Consider the following 19,619-nt stretch of genomic DNA (forward strand, 5'->3'; position numbering starts at 1 on the left):
AAAAAATGATTTCTTCAAATCAAGACACGGCCGTGTGAGATTCACACGGCCATGTCCTCTTCCCTTCCTGTTAAGACTACACGGCCATGTGTGGTACACGGCCTGATGCTCTCTCTCTTCAATTACTTCCAAGCTTGCCCGAGGACGCATAATCTTCACAAATTTCGACTCCTGTGTACAGAAAATGCACAAAAAGAAGATCTTTGAACCAAAAGAGTAAGTATGCTAAAAGGAAAGCTGGAAGTATAAAAATGCATAGATAATGTTAGAGTGTATACTAAAGTCTAGCTTTTGGTATAAACATTTATCTAGAAATAAGAATCACATTGGTCAAATGTCTACATTTATGATAAATGTAGTTGCTCAATTAATTTATATTGTAGATAACTGTTAGTTAGAGACCTAGAGCCAATCATTTGATGATTGTATGGACTCATGTATATCATATTCTTGTATATTAATAAAGGCATTTGTTTGGTTATTATACTTATTTGTATTAGTGCCAAATAGACTAAGTATAATAGCGTCCTTGAGTAGAAGGTTCATACCTATATCAATCGATTGGTTGAATCGATAGTGAGATGATATAGGGAACACTACTCTAAATCATTCCTAGTCGAGTATTAACATTCAGGGACAATGTTAATGCAATAAGACTAGCATGTAGGTCAGTTTGATGACTTGATCTCACAAGTCATGGATATAGAGATATCAAGCTGACACATGGGTATATATTGGAGAATGTATACTGAATGACCCGCCATGAGAAAGTATCATGGATCGTTATATGAGTGTCATATACTTTCTCATGTGGCTATTAGTATGACTATTAGTCCTTGGACCTGAAGTCACCATGGATCCCTACATAAGGAGTTATGTACTTTAGTTTCGTCAAACGTCACCCGTAACTGGGTGGACTATAAAGGCGATTACTGGGTATGTAACGAATTATGCAGAGGGATGTGAGTGATGTAGATGGGATCTATCCCTCCCATATGACGGGAGCGACATCGCTATTCTTGATAGAGTGAGACCACTAAGTGCATGGCCATGCCCAAATGAGTCAACATTAAATGTTGAGCTCATTTGATCGAGTGAGTCTACTTGGAGTTCAAGATTTAGATTGATTAGAGGATGACACGGTCTATGCCTCACATTGATCAATCTAGATGTCTAGGATAGAAGGACAATGTCATATATTTTGTGAGGAGTCACAATTGGTAGTCACAAGGTGATGTCGGATCTCGACATTCTTGTAACTTGGGTAGTAATGATGTGTTGCTAGATACCGCTCATTACTTATGCTCCTAAATGGGTTTAGGGCATTGCCAACGTTACAAGAACCTATAGGGTCACACACTTAGGACAATTAGATGGAGATTAGGTTCATATTATGAACCAAGAGGATTGGATTCATTTGATGAATCAAATTGGATTAAGAGTAATCCTAATTGGGCTAACTTGAGTTCGACTCAAGTTGATTCATGTATTTAATGAGTCTAATTTAGATTATGACTTATTAAATCAATTTAATTTAATGAATTAGATTCATTATATTAAGTTGGCTCGAATCAAATGGTTGGATTTGATCAACCATGGTAGAGATTGGGTCAAGTTTGACTTGACTAGAGAAGGAAGACCAAAGGTCAATTTTGACTTGATCTTTTGCCACCTCATTGGTGAGTTGGCATTAGGTGGACCAATGATGATGTTCCACATCATCATGGTGTGACACCTCGTGGAAGTTACAAAGCCTTTTTCTTATTAACTTCACATTAATTGCATTTAATGGGGAGTTACACTTGATGAGAAGTGGCCGGCCACTTTTGAATTGGAATTGATTTTCATTCATTTTTTATTCAAGTGTGGTGAATCTTCCTCCTTCTTCCTCTCAAGCTCTCCCTCTCCCTCTCCTCCTTGCTTGGCCGAATCTCACCAAGGTGCTAGCACACCTTTGTGTGAGGTTTTCTCCACCTACGTGTCCGTGTGGATACTTCTAGAGGACCGGCGCTTGATGGTCTAGAGATCCGGAAACTCCTTGGACGAGCGGGATAAGCGAAAGGCACGCTTCGAAGGTATAACCCTTATCTAGTGTAGATCTAAAGGTTTTACAAACTCGTACAAGAAAAGGTTTTTCGAAAAGTTTTGTTTACGAATCTTTGCACGGATCTACGGCTTTGGGTAACTCGGGGTTTCCGCGACGCGGAAAAGCGGTTTTCGCGGCCCGAAGAACCCAACAGTGGTATCAGAGCCACGTGCAAAGACTTGTACGAGTTCGTTTGTATTTTATGAAAAATATACCTTCTGTGATTTTCTGTAAAAATTGGGTTTTTAGAGTTTTTATAAGTAATTTTTCCGTAGAAGCGAAGCACAAGTGTCTCGGCACTTGTAGGCTTCGGCTACCGGGAAGTTTTCTTTTAAACGGCTTCGTTTTGCCCCAAATCCGTTTGGGACAGCAGGGTCGGGTGCCATTAGATCGCAAAGGAGAAACTCACGATGGTTAGATCGTGGGTAGGGGTACTGCCCCTAACCCCGCAAGGGGATTTGCTCCGCGATTGCACCCGAAATCGCTAAAAACGAACCCGCCGGGAAGATTTTTTCCGAAACGGCAATGTCTCGGCCCAAATCGTTTTGGGACAGCGGGTTTAGGCGCTGTTGGATCACATAGGAACCCTCGCGATGGTTAGATCGCGGGTAGGGGCGCTGCCCCTGGGCCCCGCAAGGGGATCCGTTCCGCGATTGCGCCCGAAATCGCTAAACGGGACCGCCGGGAAATTTTACTCATAAAAATTGTAAAAATTATTTTTAAAATTACAGAAAAATTATAAAAATATATAATTTTGAATTATATATTAATTTGTGATAGTCATGTCCCAAAAAATACCCAATAAGATTGGATTTGTGTTGTAATTCATAATACGGCCTGCGTACCGACATATGATTGTGTGTGCTGTATTTTTATTTTTTTTTCACGGCCTGCGCGTCGTGCCTTTCTCTTATTCGGGTTGTAAATTAGATTTAGACTCGAATGTAACTCGAGTTTCAAATTGTAATGTACAAATTGGAGCAGTGGAGGGTCCACACGAGACGGAGTTCCGAGGCGGGCACGAGCAACACAAGGTGGTCAAAGGGAGGAGCTTTGAGAAGCTGTTGACCCTAGGTTGACCAATCGATCTTCTCATTGGCTTGAGAAGATCGTAGTAGGGCCATGACTAAATCACAAATAAATTAATTAATTGCTTGTGTATGTGATGCATATTTAATAAGTAGTTAATTAATTAGTGCCTTACGATTAGATTAGATCTAAGTCGTGCACATGATGCACCCTTGCGATTAGATTAGATCTAAGTCGTGCAAAAGATGCATCCCTCTCGATTAGATTAGATCTCAATCGACTCAACTCTAATGCCTAACCGTGCCGTGATACCTATCACTACCTCGATCACATGTATTGTTGAATCTGCCAAAGCAGAGCAATACATATTATCTTGGTAGGGTACGGAGGGACAATCTTGGTCCCGACTATCAATGCATGGGTGAATACAAACTCAATTAGATTGAGTATTCCTAGTTACTCGGTTGGATCGAGTCAACTATAGGCATTCCTCCAACGGTTGGAAAAGATAGGTCAAAATCACATCTATATTAACTCTCGGGCGTATTAGCCAAAGCTAACTCGAGTTTTAATATAAATGCGGATATTGATTTTATAAACAAGAGTTGCATAGAGATGTAATTGGTAATCGTTACCTACCGATCATACTAAGCCTTGGGCGTATTAGCCAAAGCTAACTCAAGGGTTAGTATGATGTGGATCTTGTCCCGCAAGAATTATAGAATTCAGTGGGAGCATCATTTAATTAAAGGCTAATTAAATGTTTTTAAAGAATATGATATTTATTTCTGCAAATTTTCTGTTGTAGATAACCATGACGTCGAACACGAATTCCTTCTCCCTGCGATCTGTCCTTGAGAAGGACAAGCTCAACGGAGCGAATTTCCTGGACTGGTACAGGAACTTGAACGTAAACTGTACGTTCTGGAGCAGCCTATTCCGGAGGCTCCTCCGCCAATGCCCCATGAGCCGACAAAGATGCTTATAAGAAGCATCAAGACGACGCATTAGATGTGTCTTGTCTAATGCTCGCGACCATGAACTCTGAGCTTCAGAAGCAACACGAGTTGATGGGCGCTTACGATATGGTTGAGCATCTTCGCCAACTATATCAGGGACAAGCGAGGCATGAGAGATTTGAGATCTCTAAGGCACTGTTTCAGTGCAAGATGTCAGATGGGGTCCTTATTCAAGATGATTAGGTGCATAGAGAACCTACAAAGATTGGGGTTCCCACTTGGCCAAGAGCTGGCCACTGACTTGATCTTGCAGTCCTTACCGGATAGCTATAGTCAATTCGTTCTCAACTATAACATGAACGAGATTGACAAGCCACTGCCCGAGCTACTTAGTATGTTATGAACTGCTGAGATTAACCTTAAGAAGGTTAAGCCCATTCTGATGGTCCAGAAGCACAAGGGCAAGGGCAAGCCCAAAGGTAAGGGAAAGTCCCAAACCAAGGGCAAAGGCAAGGCACTGAAGCCTAAAGGAGGGGTCGCCAAGGATGCTACCTGCTTCCACTGCGGTCAGACCGGGCACTGGAAGAGGAACTGCAAGGTATACTTGGAGGATCTTAAGAAGAAGCGAAGTGAGACTTCCACTTCAGGTATATATGTTATAGAAGTCAATCTATCTATTTCTACATCATGGGTATTAGATACTGGATGTGCTTCTCACATTTGTACGAGAAATAGCAGAGCATTGGCAAAGGGCGAGGTGGACCTACGAGTAGGCAATGGAGCACGGGTTGCTGCTGTTGCTGTAGGAACTTATCAGCTATCTCTGCCCTCTGGGCTTGTACTAGATTTAGATGATTGTTGTTATGTGCCTGCTCTTACTAAGAACATAGTTTCAGTTTCTTGTTTAGACAAGAAAGGATACTCTTTTATAATAAAAGACAAATGTTGTTCTGTTTATTTGAAAGATATGTTATATTGTAGTGCACCACTAATAAACGGACTCTATATTGTAGACCTTGAGAGCCCTATCTATAACATTAGTACCAAGAGGTTCAAGTCAAATGACATGAACCAAACATACCTCTGGCACTGTCGCTTAGGTCATATAAATGACAAGCGCTTATCCCAGCTCCATAAGGATGGTTTGCTGGACTCATTTGATTTAGAATCATATGAGATATGCGAGTCATGCCTACGAGGCAAGATGACCAAGACCCCCTTTAGTGGGCATAGCGAAAGAGCAACTGATTTGTTAGGACTCATACATAGTGATGTATGTGGCCCTTTCAATGTTGCTGCTAGAGGCGGTTATAGCTACTTCATCACATTTACTGATGATTTCAGTAGATACGGTTATGTGTACTTGCTGACACATAAGTCCGAATCCTTTGAAAAGTTCAAAGAATTCAAAAATGAAGTCCAAAACCAGCTTGGCAAGAGTATCAAGATACTTCGATCAGATCGAGGTGGTGAATACTTAAGCCACGAGTTTCGTGACTACTTAGCTGAGTGTGGGATTTTATCCCAACTCACTCCTCCTTGAACACCACAGTAGAATGGTGTATCCGAAAGGAGGAATCATACTCTATTAGATATGGTACGATCTATGATGAGTCACACAGATCTTCCGACATATCTATGGGGATATGCTCTAGACACAGCAGCTTTCATTCTCAACCGAGTTCCATCCAAGGCCGTGATAAAGACACCATATAAGATATGGACTGGGAGAGATGCCCAGGTGTCTTTCATGAGGATTTGGGGTTGTGATGCTTACGTACGACGTCAAGTCTCAGACAAATTAGGACCCAAATCTGACAAGTGCTATTTCATCGGATATCCCAAGGAAACTAAGGGATATTATTTCTACATTCCCAGGTAGTTGTGGCAAGATCGGGTCTTTCTAGAAAGGGACTTTGTTTCTAGAAAGACTAGTGGGAGCGCTTCGATCTTGAAGAAGTTCAAGATGTGAACAATAGCACCGATGCCTCGTGGAATTGGAACCACAAAGTGTTGTGGATGATTTTGTTCCACAAAGAGTTGAGGAACAACAACCAGTTCAAGTAGACATACCTCTTCGCAGTTCGATAGGGTACGTCGTCACAGAGATACTCATTTCTCTTGTCCGACCATGATGACGTTGTGCTCAGAGGATGAGCCTACCACCTATCAGGAAGCTGTGACCAGATTCCGAGAAATGGCTAGAAGCCATGAGATCCGAAATGGATTCTACACCAACCAAGTATGGACTTTGGTTGATCCACCAAGGGTAAACCCATTGGGTGTAAGTGGGTCTTTAAGAGAAAGACTGACATGGATGGGCTTATCTATAAGGGTCGCTTGGTAGCTAAAGGTTTCAAGCAGATTCATGGTATTGACTATGATGAAACCTTTTCTCCAGTAGTGATGTTTAAGTCCATTCGGATCATGCTTGCTATTGCAGCTTACCATGACTATGAGATATTGTAGATGGATGTCAAAACTGCGTTTCTGAATGGAAACCTGCTCGAGGATGTGTACATGACACAACCTGAGGGTTTTGTAGATCCACAGCATACTAGCAGAGTATGCAAGCTGCATAGGTCCATTTATGGACTAAAGCAAGCTTCTCAGAGCTGGAATCTTCGATTCGATGATGCAATCAAACAGTTTGGTTTCATCAAGAACGAAGATGAGCCTTGTGTCTAGAAGAAGGTTATAGGGGATATAGTTGTCTTCCTCATATTGTATGTGGATGACATACTACTCATTGGGAAGGACATCCCTATGCTTCAGTCTGTCAAGACCTGGCTAGGGAGTTGCTTCTCAATGAAGGACTTAGGTGAGGCATCCCGCATTCTTGGGATACAGATCTATAGAGATAGATCTAAGAAATTGCTTGGCCTAAGTCAGAGTACATACATTGACATGGTACTCCTTCGGTTTTCCATGCAGAACTCCAAGAAGGGATTTCTGCCGATGTCACATGGCGTGAGTCTTTTGAAGACTCAAAGTCCCTCTTCTAGAGAGGAGAGAGACCGCATGGATCAGATCCCTTATGCCTCAGCCATAGGATCGATCATGTACGTCATGTTATGTACTCGACCTGATGTCTTGTATGCTTTGAGCATGACGAGCAGATACCAGTCAGATCCAGGTGAAAGTCACTAGATAGCGGTCAAGAATATTCTTAAGTACTTACGAAGGACTAAAGAATATTTCTTGATATATGGAGGCAATGATGAGCTAACTGTAAAGGGTTACAGTGATGCCAGCTTTCAGACCGATCAGGATGATTACCGATCGCAGTCAGGGTTCGTATTTTGCATTAATGGTGGTGCTGTCAGCTGGAAGAGTTCGAAGCAGGATACAGTAGCTGATTCTACAACAGAAGCCGAGTATATTGCTGCATCAGAGGCAGCAAAGGAGGCAGTTTGGATCCGCAAGTTCATCACTGAACTTGGGGTGGTTCCTAGCATCGCTGACCCAGTTGAGCTCTATTGTGACAATAATGGAGTTATAGCACAGGCGAAGGAACCTCGCTCACACCAGCGGACCAAGCACATACTACGGCGCTTCCATCTCATTCGAGAGATTATCGATAGAGGAGATGTGAAGATTTGCATAGTACCTACAGAGGCTAACATCGCAGATCCCTTGACCAAGGCTTTGGCACAGAGGAAGTATGATGGTCACACTAGGTCTTTAGGACTTAGAGCCTATACTGATTGGCACTAGTGCTAGTGGGAGATTGTTAGTTAGAGCCCTAGAGCCAATCATTTGATGATTGTATGGACTCATGTATATCATATTCTTGTATATTAATAAAGGCATTTGTTTGGTTATTATACTTATTTGTATTAGTGCCAAATAGACTAAGTATAATAGCGTCCTTGAGTAGAAGGTTCATACCTATATCAATCGATTGGTTGAATCGATAGTGAGATGATATAGGGAACACTACTCTAAATCATTCCTAGTCGAGTATTAACATTCAGGGACAATGTTAATGCAATAAGACTAGCATGTAGGTCAGTTCGATGACTTGATCTCACAAGTCATGGATATAGAGATATCAAGCTGACACATGGGTATATATTGGAGAATGTATACTGAATGACCCGCCATGAGAAAGTATCATGGATCGTTATATGAGTGTCATATACTTTCTCATGTGGCTATTAGTATGACTATTAGTCCTTGGACCTGAAGTCACCATGGATCCCTACATAAGGAGTTATGTACTTTAGTTTCGTCAAACGTCACCCGTAACTGGGTGGACTATAAAGGCGATTACTGGGTATGTAACGAATTATGCAGAGGGATGTGAGTGATGTAGATGGGATCTATCCCTCCCATATGACGGGAGCGACATCGCTATTCTTGATAGAGTGAGACCACTAAGTGCATGGCCATGCCCAAATGAGTCAACATTAGATGTTGAGCTCATTTGATCGAGTGAGTCTACTTGGAGTTCAAGATTTAGATTGATTAGAGGATGACACGGTCTATGCCTCACATTGATCAATCTAGATGTCTAGGATAGAAGGACAATGTCATATATTTTGTGAGGAGTCACAATTGGTAGTCACAAGGTGATGTCGGATCTCGACATTCTTGTAACTTGGGTAGTAATGATGTGTTGCTAGATACCGCTCATTACTTATGCTCCTAAATGGGTTTAAGGCATTGCCAACGTTACAAGAACCTATAGGGTCACACACTTAGGACAATTAGATGGAGATTAGGTTCATATGATGAACCAAGAGGATTGGATTCATTTGATAAATCAAATTGGATTAAGAGTAATCCTAATTGGGCTAACTTGAGTTCGACTCAAGTTGATTCATGTATTTAATGAGTCTAATTTAGATTATGACTTATTAAATCAATTTAATTTAATGAATTAGATTCATTATATTAAGTTGGCTCGAATCAAATGGTTGGATTAGATCAACCATGGTAGAGATTGGGTCAAGTTTGACTTGACTAGAGAAGGAAGACCAAAGGTCAATTTTGACTTGACCTTTTGCCACCTCATTGGTGAGTTGGCATTAGGTGGACCAATGATGATGTTCCACATCATCATGGTGTGCCACCTCATGGAAGTTACAAAGCCTTTTTCTTATTAACTTCACATTAATTGCATTTAATGGGGAGTTACACTTGATGAGAAGTGGCCGGCCACTTTTGAATTGGAATTGATTTTCATTCATTTTTGATTCAAGTGTGGTGAATCTTCCTCCTTCTTCCTCTCAAGCTCTCCCTCTCCCTCTCCTCCTTGCTTGGCCGAATCTCACCAAGGTGCTAGCACACCTTTGTGTGAGGTTTTCTCCACCTACGTGTCCGTGTGGATACTTCTAGAGGACCGGCGCTTGACGGTCTAGAGATCCGGCAACTCCTTGGACGAGCGGGATAAGCGAAAGGCACGCTTCAAAGGTATAACCCTTATCTAGTGTAGATCTAAAGGTTTTACAAACTCGTACAAGAAAAAGTTTTTCGAAAAGTTTTGTTTACGAATCTTTGCACGGATCTACGGCTTTGGGTAACTCGGGGTTTCCGCGACGCGGAAAAGCGGTTTTCACGGCCCGAAGAACCCAAGTGGTATCAGAGCCACGTGCAAAGACTTGTACGAGTTCGTTTGTATTTTATGAAAAATATACCTTCTGTGATTTTCTGTAAAAATTGGGTTTTTAGAGTTTTTATAAGTAATTTTTCCGTAGAAGCGAAGCACAAGTGTCTCGGCACTTGTAGGCTTCGGCTACCGGAAAGTTTTCTTTCAAACGGCTTCGTTTTGCCCCAAATCCGTTTGGGACAGCGGGGTCGGGTGCCATTAGATCGCAAAGGAGCAACTCACGATGGTTAGATCGTGGGTAGGGGTACTGCCCCTAACCCCGCAAGGGGATTTGCTCCGCGATTGCACCCGAAATCGCTAAAAACGAACCCGCCGGGAAGATTTTTTCCGAAACGGCAATGTCTCGGCCCAAATCATTTTGGGACAGCGGGTTTAGGCGCTGTTGAATCGCATAGGAACCCTCGCGATGGTTAGATCGCGGGTAGGGGCGCTGCCCCTGGGCCCCGCAAGGGGATCCTTTCCGCGATTGCGCCCGTAACCGCTAAACGGGACCGCCGGGAAATTTTACTCATAAAAATTGTAAAAATTATTTTTAAAATTACAGAAAAATTATAAAAATATATAATTTTGAATTATATATTAATTTGTGATAGTCATGGCCCAAAAAATACCCAATAAGATTGGATTTGTGTTGTAATTCATAATACGGCCTGCGTGCCGTCATATGATTGTGTGTGCTGTATTTTTATTTTTTTTCCACGGCCTGCACGTCGTGCCTTTCTCTTATTCTGGTTGTAAATTAGATTTAGACTCGAATGTAACTCGAGTTTCAAATTTTAATGTACAAATTGGAGCGGTGGAGGGTCCACACGAGACGGAGTTCCGAGGCGGGCACGAGCAACACAAGGTGGTCAAAGGGAGGAGCTTGGAGAAGCTGTTGACCCTAGGTTGACCAATCGATCTTCTCATTGGCTTGAGAAGATCGTAGTAGGGCCATGACTAAATCACAAATAAATTAATTAATTGCTTGTGTATGTGATGCATATTTAATAAGTAGTTAATTAATTAGTGCCTTACGATTAGATTAGATCTAAGTCGTGCACATGATGCACCCTTGCGATTAGATTAGATCTAAGTCATGCAAAAGATGCATCCCTCTCGATTAGATTAGATCTCAATCGACTCAACTCTAATGCCTAACCGTGCCGTGATACCTATCACTACCTCGATCACATGTATTGTTGAATCTGCCAAAGCAGAGCAATACATATTATCTTGGTAGGGTACGGAGGGACAATCTTGGTCCCGCCTATCAACGCATGGGTGATTACAAACTCAATTAGATTGAGTATTCCTAGTTACTCGGTTGGATCGAGTCAACTATAGGCATTCCTCCAACGGTTGGAAAAGATAGGTCAAAATCACATCTATATTAACTCTCGGGCGTATTAGCCAAAGCTAACTCGAGTTTTAATATAAATGCGGATATTGATTTTATAAACAAGAGTTGCATAGAGATGTAATTGGTAATCGTTACCTACCGATCATACTAAGCCTTGGGCGTATTAGCCAAAGCTAACTCAAGGGTTAGTATGATGTGGATCTTGTCCCGCAAGAATTATAGAATTCAGTGGGAGCATCATTTAATTAAAGGCCTAATTAAATGTTTTTAAAGAATATGATATTTATTTCTGCAAATTTTCTGTTGTAGATAACCATGACGTCGAACACGAATTCCTTCTCCCTGCGATCTGTCCTTGAGAAGGACAAGCTCAACGGAGCGAATTTCCTGGACTGGTACAGGAACTTGAGAATAGTTCTCACCCAGGAACGTAAACTGTACGTTCTAGAGCAGCCCATTCCGGAGGCTCCTCCTGCCAATGCCCCGCGAGCCGACAAAGATGCTTATAAGAAGCATCAAGACGACGCATTAGATGTGTCCTGTCTAATGCTCGCGACCATGAACTCTGAGCTTCAGAAGCAACACGAGTTGATGGGCGCTTACGATATGGTTGAGCATCTTCGCCAACTATATCAGGGACAAGCGAGGCATGAGAGATTTGAGATCTTTAAGGCACTGTTTCAGTGCAAGATGTCAGACGAGGCTCCTGTAGGTCCTTATGTACTCAAGATGATTGGGTACATAGAGAACCTACAAAGACTGGGGTTCCCACTTGGCCAAGAGCTAGCCACTGACTTGATCTTGCAGTCCTTGCCGGATAGCTATAGTCAATTCGTTCTCAACTATAACATGAACGAGATTGACAAGCCACTGCCCGAGCTACTTAGTATGTTACGAACTGCTGAGATTAACCTTAAGAAGGTTAAGCCCATTCTGATGGTCCAGAAGCACAAGGGCAAGGGCAAGCCCAAAGGTAAGGGAAAGTCCCAAACCAAGGGCAAAGGCAAGGCACTGAAGCCTAAAGGAGGGGTCGCCAAGGATGCTACCTGTTTCCACTACGGTCAGACCGGGCACTGGAAGAGGAACTGCAAGGTATACTTGGAGGATCTTAAGAAGAAGCGAAGTGAGACTTCCACTTCAGGTATATATGTTATAGAAGTCAATCTATCTATTTCTACATCATGGGTATTAGATACTGGATGTGCTTCTCACATTTGTACTGATGTGCAGGCGCTGAGAAATAGCAGAGCATTGCGAAAGGCGAGGTGGACCTACGAGTAGGCAATGGAGCACGGGTTCTGCTGTTTCTGTAGCAACTTATTCACTAGCTCCGCCCTCCGGGCTTGTACTAGATTTAGATGATTGTTGTTATGTGCCTGCTCTTACTAAGAACATAGTTTCAGTTTCTTGTTTAGACAAGAAAGGATACTCTTTTATAATAAAAGACAAATGTTGTTCTGTTTATTTGAAAGATATGTTCTATTGTAGTGCACCACTAATAAACGGACTCTATATTGTAGACCTTGAGAGCCCTATCTATAACATTAGTACCAAGAGGTTCAAGTCAAATGACATGAACCAAACATACCTCTGGCACTGTCGCTTAGGTCATATAAATGACAAGCGCTTATCCCAGCTCCATAAGGATGGTTTGCTGGACTCATTTGATTTAGAATCATATGAGATATGCGAGTCATGCCTACGAGGCAAGATGACCAAGACCCCCTTTAGTGGGCATAGCGAGAGAGCAACTGATTTGTTAGGACTCATACATAGTGATGTATGTGGCCCTTTCAATGTTGCTGCTAGAGGCGGTTATAGGTACTTCATCACATTTACTGATGATTTCAGTAGATACGGTTATGTGTACTTGATGACACATAAGTCCGAATCCTTTGAGAAGTTCAAAGAATTCAAAAATGAAGTCCAAAACCAGCTTGGCAAGAGTATCAAGATACTTCGATCAGATCGAGGTGGTGAATACTTAAGCCACGAGTTTCATGACTACTTAGCTGAGTGTGGGATTTTATCCCAACTCACTCCTCCTGGAACACCACAGTGGAATGGTGTATCCGAAAGGAGGAATCGTACTCTATTAGATATGGTACGATCTATGATGAGTCACACAGATCTTCCGACATATCTATGGGGATATGCTCTAGACACAGCAGCTTTCATTCTCAACCGAGTTCCATCCAAGGCCGTGATAAAAACACCATATAGGATATGGACTGGGAGAGATGCCCAGGTGTCTTTCATGAGGATTTGGGGTTGTGAGGCTTACGTATGACGTCAAGTCTCAGACAAATTAGGACCCAAATCCGACAAGTGCTATTTCATCGGATATCCCAAGGAAACTAAGGGATATTACTTCTACATTCCAAGTCAGCACAAGGTAGTTGTGGCAAAGACTGGGGTCTTTCTAGAAAGGGACTTTGTTTCTAGAAAGACTAGTGGGAGCGCGTTCGATCTTGAAGAAGTTCAAGATGCGAACAATAGCACTGATACCTCGATGGAAGTTGAACTGGAACCACAAAGTGTTGTGGATGATGTTGTTCCACAAAGAGTTGAGGAACAACAACCAGTTCAAGAAGACATACCTCTTCGCAGGTCTGATAGGGTACGTCGTCAGCCTGAGAGATACTCATTTCTCTTGTCTGACCATGATGACGTTGTGCTCATAGAGGATGAGCCTACCACCTATCAGGAAGCTGTTATGAGACCAGATTCCGAGAAATGGCTAGAAGCCATGAGATCCGAAATGGATTCCATGTACACCAACCAAGTATGGACTTTGGTTGATCCACCTGAAGGGGTAAAACCCATTGTGTAACACCCCTAGAAAGCCTAGATAAAGTAAGGGCAATGAGAGTACGAATGTAATGAAAAGAAGGTGTAGATAGTCTACGTTGAATGTTACGATGGGAAGGATTTAGATGATTAAAACTTTATGAAAGAAAATAAAGTTGAGAATATAAATCATCTATGCATGATTTATAATGTATGGAATTAATGTAGACAAAAGGAAGAAATATGAGATAATATATACAGGTATGAAATATCTATGCATAATGCATAATATGGTAATATATGAATTATTATGTACAAAAGGAAATAAAATGTTAGAAGAGAGATTGAACCTTGGATCTCTTGTAAGGAACATATATAGGATACCAAAGGGGATAGGAGAATTATTGATAAGGAGAGAAAGGACTAAGTAGTTAAGAATAAGAAAGGATTCTTTTTACTTAAAAGGAAAAGGGAGTAAAAAGAAGTAAAAATATACATAACCAAGTTTTGATCCTTGGTTCTCTTGTGGATACATGCATGTGTCAACCAAGTGGGATAGGAGAGGATATTGTAAGAGGAGAGATAGGAATTTTAATTAAAGAAAAGAAAAGAGAGAAATTAAGGGAAAGAAAGAACTCAAGAAGCAGTTTCTCTAGAATATTCTTATCATTAAGAGGAGAAGTAAATAAGGAGGATGAATCAAGACAAGTTTCCTCCCCTCATTTTAGTATAAATAGGCATGGAGGGGTGACTTCAACTTCATCCTCACTCACTTTCCTCCTCTCCTCCCTTGGGTGCCGAAAACCCTCTCCCTTCCTCCTTTCTTCTTCTTGTTGCCGAGCAACACAAGAGGAAGAAACCTCTTCTTCCTCCTCACTCCCTCCCTCTTTTCTTTCTTGTTGTTGCCGAGCAACACAAGAGGAAGAGGTCTCTTCTTCCTCCCCTTCTCCACCAAAAGACCTAGCCACTCTTCTCCTCCATTGGTGCCGAGCAAGCAAGCAAGGAAGAAAGGTCCCCAAGCAAGTTCTCAAACCTAGGAAACTTAAGCGAAGAAGGTAAGCTTCCCCTCACCTGTGGTACAAGGCTTTTATGTGATTTTCGGATTTATAAGGATTAGAAAACCTAGGAAAGAATTTAAGAAAATTCGGTTAAAGAAAAGGTTTTCAAATCTAGGATGATTTAAACAAGACCTCATTTCATGATAAGATTTTCTATGCTATGTAGAAGGATTCCTTTCCATGATTCTATATTGATATGATGTATGATCAGAGGAGTATCTAACCCTAGGATTTCAACCAAAAATATTTTAAAGAGGTGAGTAAGATTATTGTCTAACCGAACTAGTGCAAGGTTCCTTCTATGAAATGCTAAGAAAATGAAATTATGTTATATGCCATGATATCTGATAGCATAGGAAATGCTAAACATAATGAGGAGAAAATGAAATCATGTTATGTGCCATGATATGTGATAGCATAGGAAATGCTATACATAATGTTATGTAATATGCCATGATATGTGATAGCATAGGAAATGCTAAACATAATGAGGAAAAATGAAATTATGCCATGATATGTGATAGTATAGGAAATGCTATACATAATGTTATGTAATATGCCATGATATGTGATAGCATAGGAAATGCTAAACATAATGAGGAGAAAATGAAATTATGCCATGATATGTGATAGTATAGGAAATGCTATACATAATGTTATGTAATATGCCATGATATGTGATAGCATAGGAAATGTTAAACATAATGAGGAGAAAATGAAATCATGTTATGTGCCATGATATGTGATAGCATAGGAAATGCTATACATAATGTTATGTAATATGCCATGATATGTGATAGCATAGGAAATGCTAAACATGATGAGGAGAAAATGAAATTATGCCATGATATGTGATAGTATAGGAAATGCTATACATAATGTTATGTAATATGCCATGATATGTGATAGCATAGGAAATGCTAAACATAATGAGGAGAAAATGAAATTATGCCATGATATGTGATAGTATAGGAAATGCTATACATAATGTTATGTAATATGCCATGATATGTGATAGCATAGGAAATGTTAAACATAATGAGGAGAAAATGAAATCATGTTATGTGCCATGATATGTGATAGCATAGGAAATGCTATACATAATGTTATGTAATATGCCATGATATGTGATAGCATAGGAAATGCTAAACATGATGAGGAGAAAATGAAATTATGCCATGATATGTGATAGTATAGGAAATGCTATACATAATGTTATGTAATATGCCATGATATGTAATAGCACAAGGAAATGCTATACAAAATGAAGAAATGAAATTATGTTATGTAATGTGCCATGATATGTGATAGCATAAGAAATGCTATACATAATGAGAAGAAATGGAATTATGTTATGTAATATGTCATGATATGTTATAGCATAGGAAATGCTATACATAATGAAAAGAAATGAAAAAGGAAATGCATGAAAGATTGTTAAAGGACATGATATGATAGTTATGCATGATAAGTTATTTTTGTATGGGTTTGTACCAAGGGTGGGCTCCGTAAACGCCCCGGGGTCGATGGAGTAAGACTCGGGCCTCGTCAGTAATGGGCCTCTGAATGCCCTAGGTCGATGGAGTAAGACTCGGGCCTAGTATGTATGCATGATAGGGTTCAAGACTTGCTACCTTGGACCTACCTATGAAGCGCGCGTATTATGTATGTGGTACAAACCGGGATCCCCTTAATGATGATATTAATTTCAAGTACTTATAAGTATAAGTTTTCAAATTCATGATGCATTGCTTACATATGTGCTTGAATTATCTGATGATTAGATATAATGCCATGTGATATTATGATATGACTATGAATATGATACCCTTGTATGTCGTATGCTTATGATACCTCGCATGATATTGATATGCAATGATATGAATTCGGTTTTAGTGAGTAGGAAAGGAACTTACTGAGCCATGAGTGCTCATAGCTTACTTTCCTTGTACCGCAGATAAAAGAGAAAGCTGGATGAACAACGGAGCAGCAGGAGGAGCAGATAGTGATGTGTGTGGTGGTGGCTCGGCTAGGACGATTCGGACAAATTAATATTTTTAGTTATAAGTTCAATATATGCACATTTTGAACAAATCAGAATATGTGATATTATGCTTATTTAAATAAAATGAATGGTTTAAAAGTTTTTTTTCTTCCGCTGCTATAGTATAACCAAAGCATGTCAGTAAGTAGTATAAGAACGTAGCGCCGCCCTTGGGTAAAGAAGGGTGGGCGCTACACATTGGGTGTAAGTGGGTCTTTAAGAGAAAGACTGACATGGATGGACTTATCTATAAGGGTCGCTTGGTAGCTAAAGGTTTCAAGCAAATTCATGGTATTGACTATGATGAAACCTTTTCTCCAGTAGCGATGTTTAAGTCTATTCGGATCATGCTTGCTATTGCAGCCTACCATGACTATGAGATATGGCAGATGGATGTCAAAACCACGTTTCTGAATGGAAACCTACTCGAGGATGTGTACATGACACAACTTGAGGGTTTTGTAGATCTACAGCATACTAGCAGAGTATGCAAGCTGCATAGGTCCATTTATGGACTAAAGCAAGCTTCTCGGAGCTGGAATCTTCGATTCGATGATGCAATCAAACAGTTTGGTTTCATCAAGAACGAAGATGAGTCTTGTGTCTACAAGAAGGTTGTTGGTGATATAGTTGTCTTCCTCATATTGTATGTGGATGACATACTACTCATTTGGAAGGACATCCCTATGCTTCAGTCTGTCAAGACCTGGCTAGGGAGTTGCTTCTCAATGAAGGACTTAGGTGAGGCATCCCGCATTCTTGGGATACAGATCTATAGAGATAGATCTAAGAAATTGCTTGGCCTAAGTCAGAGTACATACATTGATATGGTACTCCTTCGGTTTGCCATGCAGAACTCCAAGAAGGGATTTCTGCCGATGTCACATGGCGTGAGTCTTTCGAAGACTCAAAGTCCCTCTTCTAGAGAGGAGAGAGACCGCATGGATCAGATCCCTTATGCCTCAGCCATAGGATCGATCATGTACGCCATGTTATGTACTCGACCTGATGTCTCGTATGCTTTGAGCATGACGAGCAGATACCAGTCAGGTGAAAGTCACTGGATAGCGGTCAAGAATATTCTTAAGTACTTAAGAAGGACTAAAGAATATTTCTTGATATATGGAAGCAATGATGAGCTAACTGTAAAGGGTTACAGTGATGCCAGCTTCCAGACCGACCAGGATTACTGATCGCAGTCAGGGTTCGTATTTTGCAGTTCGAAGCAGGATACAGTAGCTGATTCTACAACAGAAGCCGAGTATATTGCTGCATCAGAGGCAGCAAAGGAGGCAGTTTGGATCCGCAAGTTCATCACTGAACTTGGGGTGGTTCCTAGCATCGCTGACCCAGTTGAGCTCTATTGTGACAACAATGGAGCTATAGCGCAGGCGAAGGAACCTCGCTCACACCAGCGGACCAAGCACATACTACGGCGCTTCCATCTCATTCGAGAGATTATCGATAGAGGAGATGTGAAGATTTGCAGAGTACCTACAGAGGCTAACATCGCAGATCCCTTGACCAAGGCTTTGGCACAGAGGAAGCATGATGGTCACACTAGGTCTTTAGGCCTTAGAGCCTATACTGATTGGCACTAGTGCTAGTGGGAGATTGTTAGTTAGAGCCCTAGAGCCAATCATTTGATGATTGTATGGACTCATGTATATCATATTCTTGTATATTAATAAAGGCATTTGTTTGGTTATTATACTTATTTGTATTAGTGCCAAATAGACTAAGTATAATAGCGTCCTTGAGTAGAAGGTTCATACCTATATCAATCGATTGGTTGAATCGATAGTGAGATGATATAGGGAACACTACTCTAAATCATTCCTAGTTGAGTATTAACATTCAGGGATAATGTTAATGCAATAAGACTAGCATGTAGGTCAGTTCGATGACTTGATCTCACAAGTCATGGATATAGAGATATCAAGCTGACACATGGGTATATATTGGAGAATGTATACTGAATGACCCGCCATGAGAAAGTATCATGGATCGTTATATGAGTGTCATATACTTTCTCATGTGGCTATTAGTATGACTATTAGTTCTTGGACCTGAAGTCACCATGGATCCCTACATAAGGAGTTATGTACTTTAGTTTCGTCAAACGTCACCCGTAACTGGGTGGACTATAAAGGCGATTACTGGGTATGTAACGAATTATGCAGAGGGATGTGAGTGATGTAGATGGGATCTATCCCTCCCATATGACGGGAGCGACATCGCTATTCTTGATAGAGTGAGACCACTAAGTCCATGGCCATGCCCAAATGAGTCAATATTAGATGTTGAGCTCATTTGATCGAGTGAGTCTACTTGGAGTTCAAGATTTAGATTGATTAGAGGATGACACGGTCTATGCCTCACATTGATCAATCTAGATGTCTAGGATAGAAGGACAATGTCATATATTTTGTGAGGAGTCACAATTGGTAGTCACAAGGTGATGTCGGATCTCGACATTCTTGTAACTTGGGTAGTAATGATGTGTTGCTAGATACCGCTCATTACTTATGCTCCTAAATGGGTTTAGGGCATTTCCAACGTTACAAGAACCTATAGGGTCACACACTTAGGATAATTAGATGGAGATTAGGTTCATATGATGAACCAAGAGGATTGGATTCATTGAATGAATCAAATTGGATTAAGAGTAATCCTAATTGGGCTAACTTGAGTTCG

Source organism: Zingiber officinale, chromosome 10A (assembly GCF_018446385.1).
Source record: "Zingiber officinale cultivar Zhangliang chromosome 10A, Zo_v1.1, whole genome shotgun sequence".
In the NCBI taxonomy this organism is placed as follows: Eukaryota; Viridiplantae; Streptophyta; class Magnoliopsida; order Zingiberales; family Zingiberaceae; genus Zingiber; species Zingiber officinale.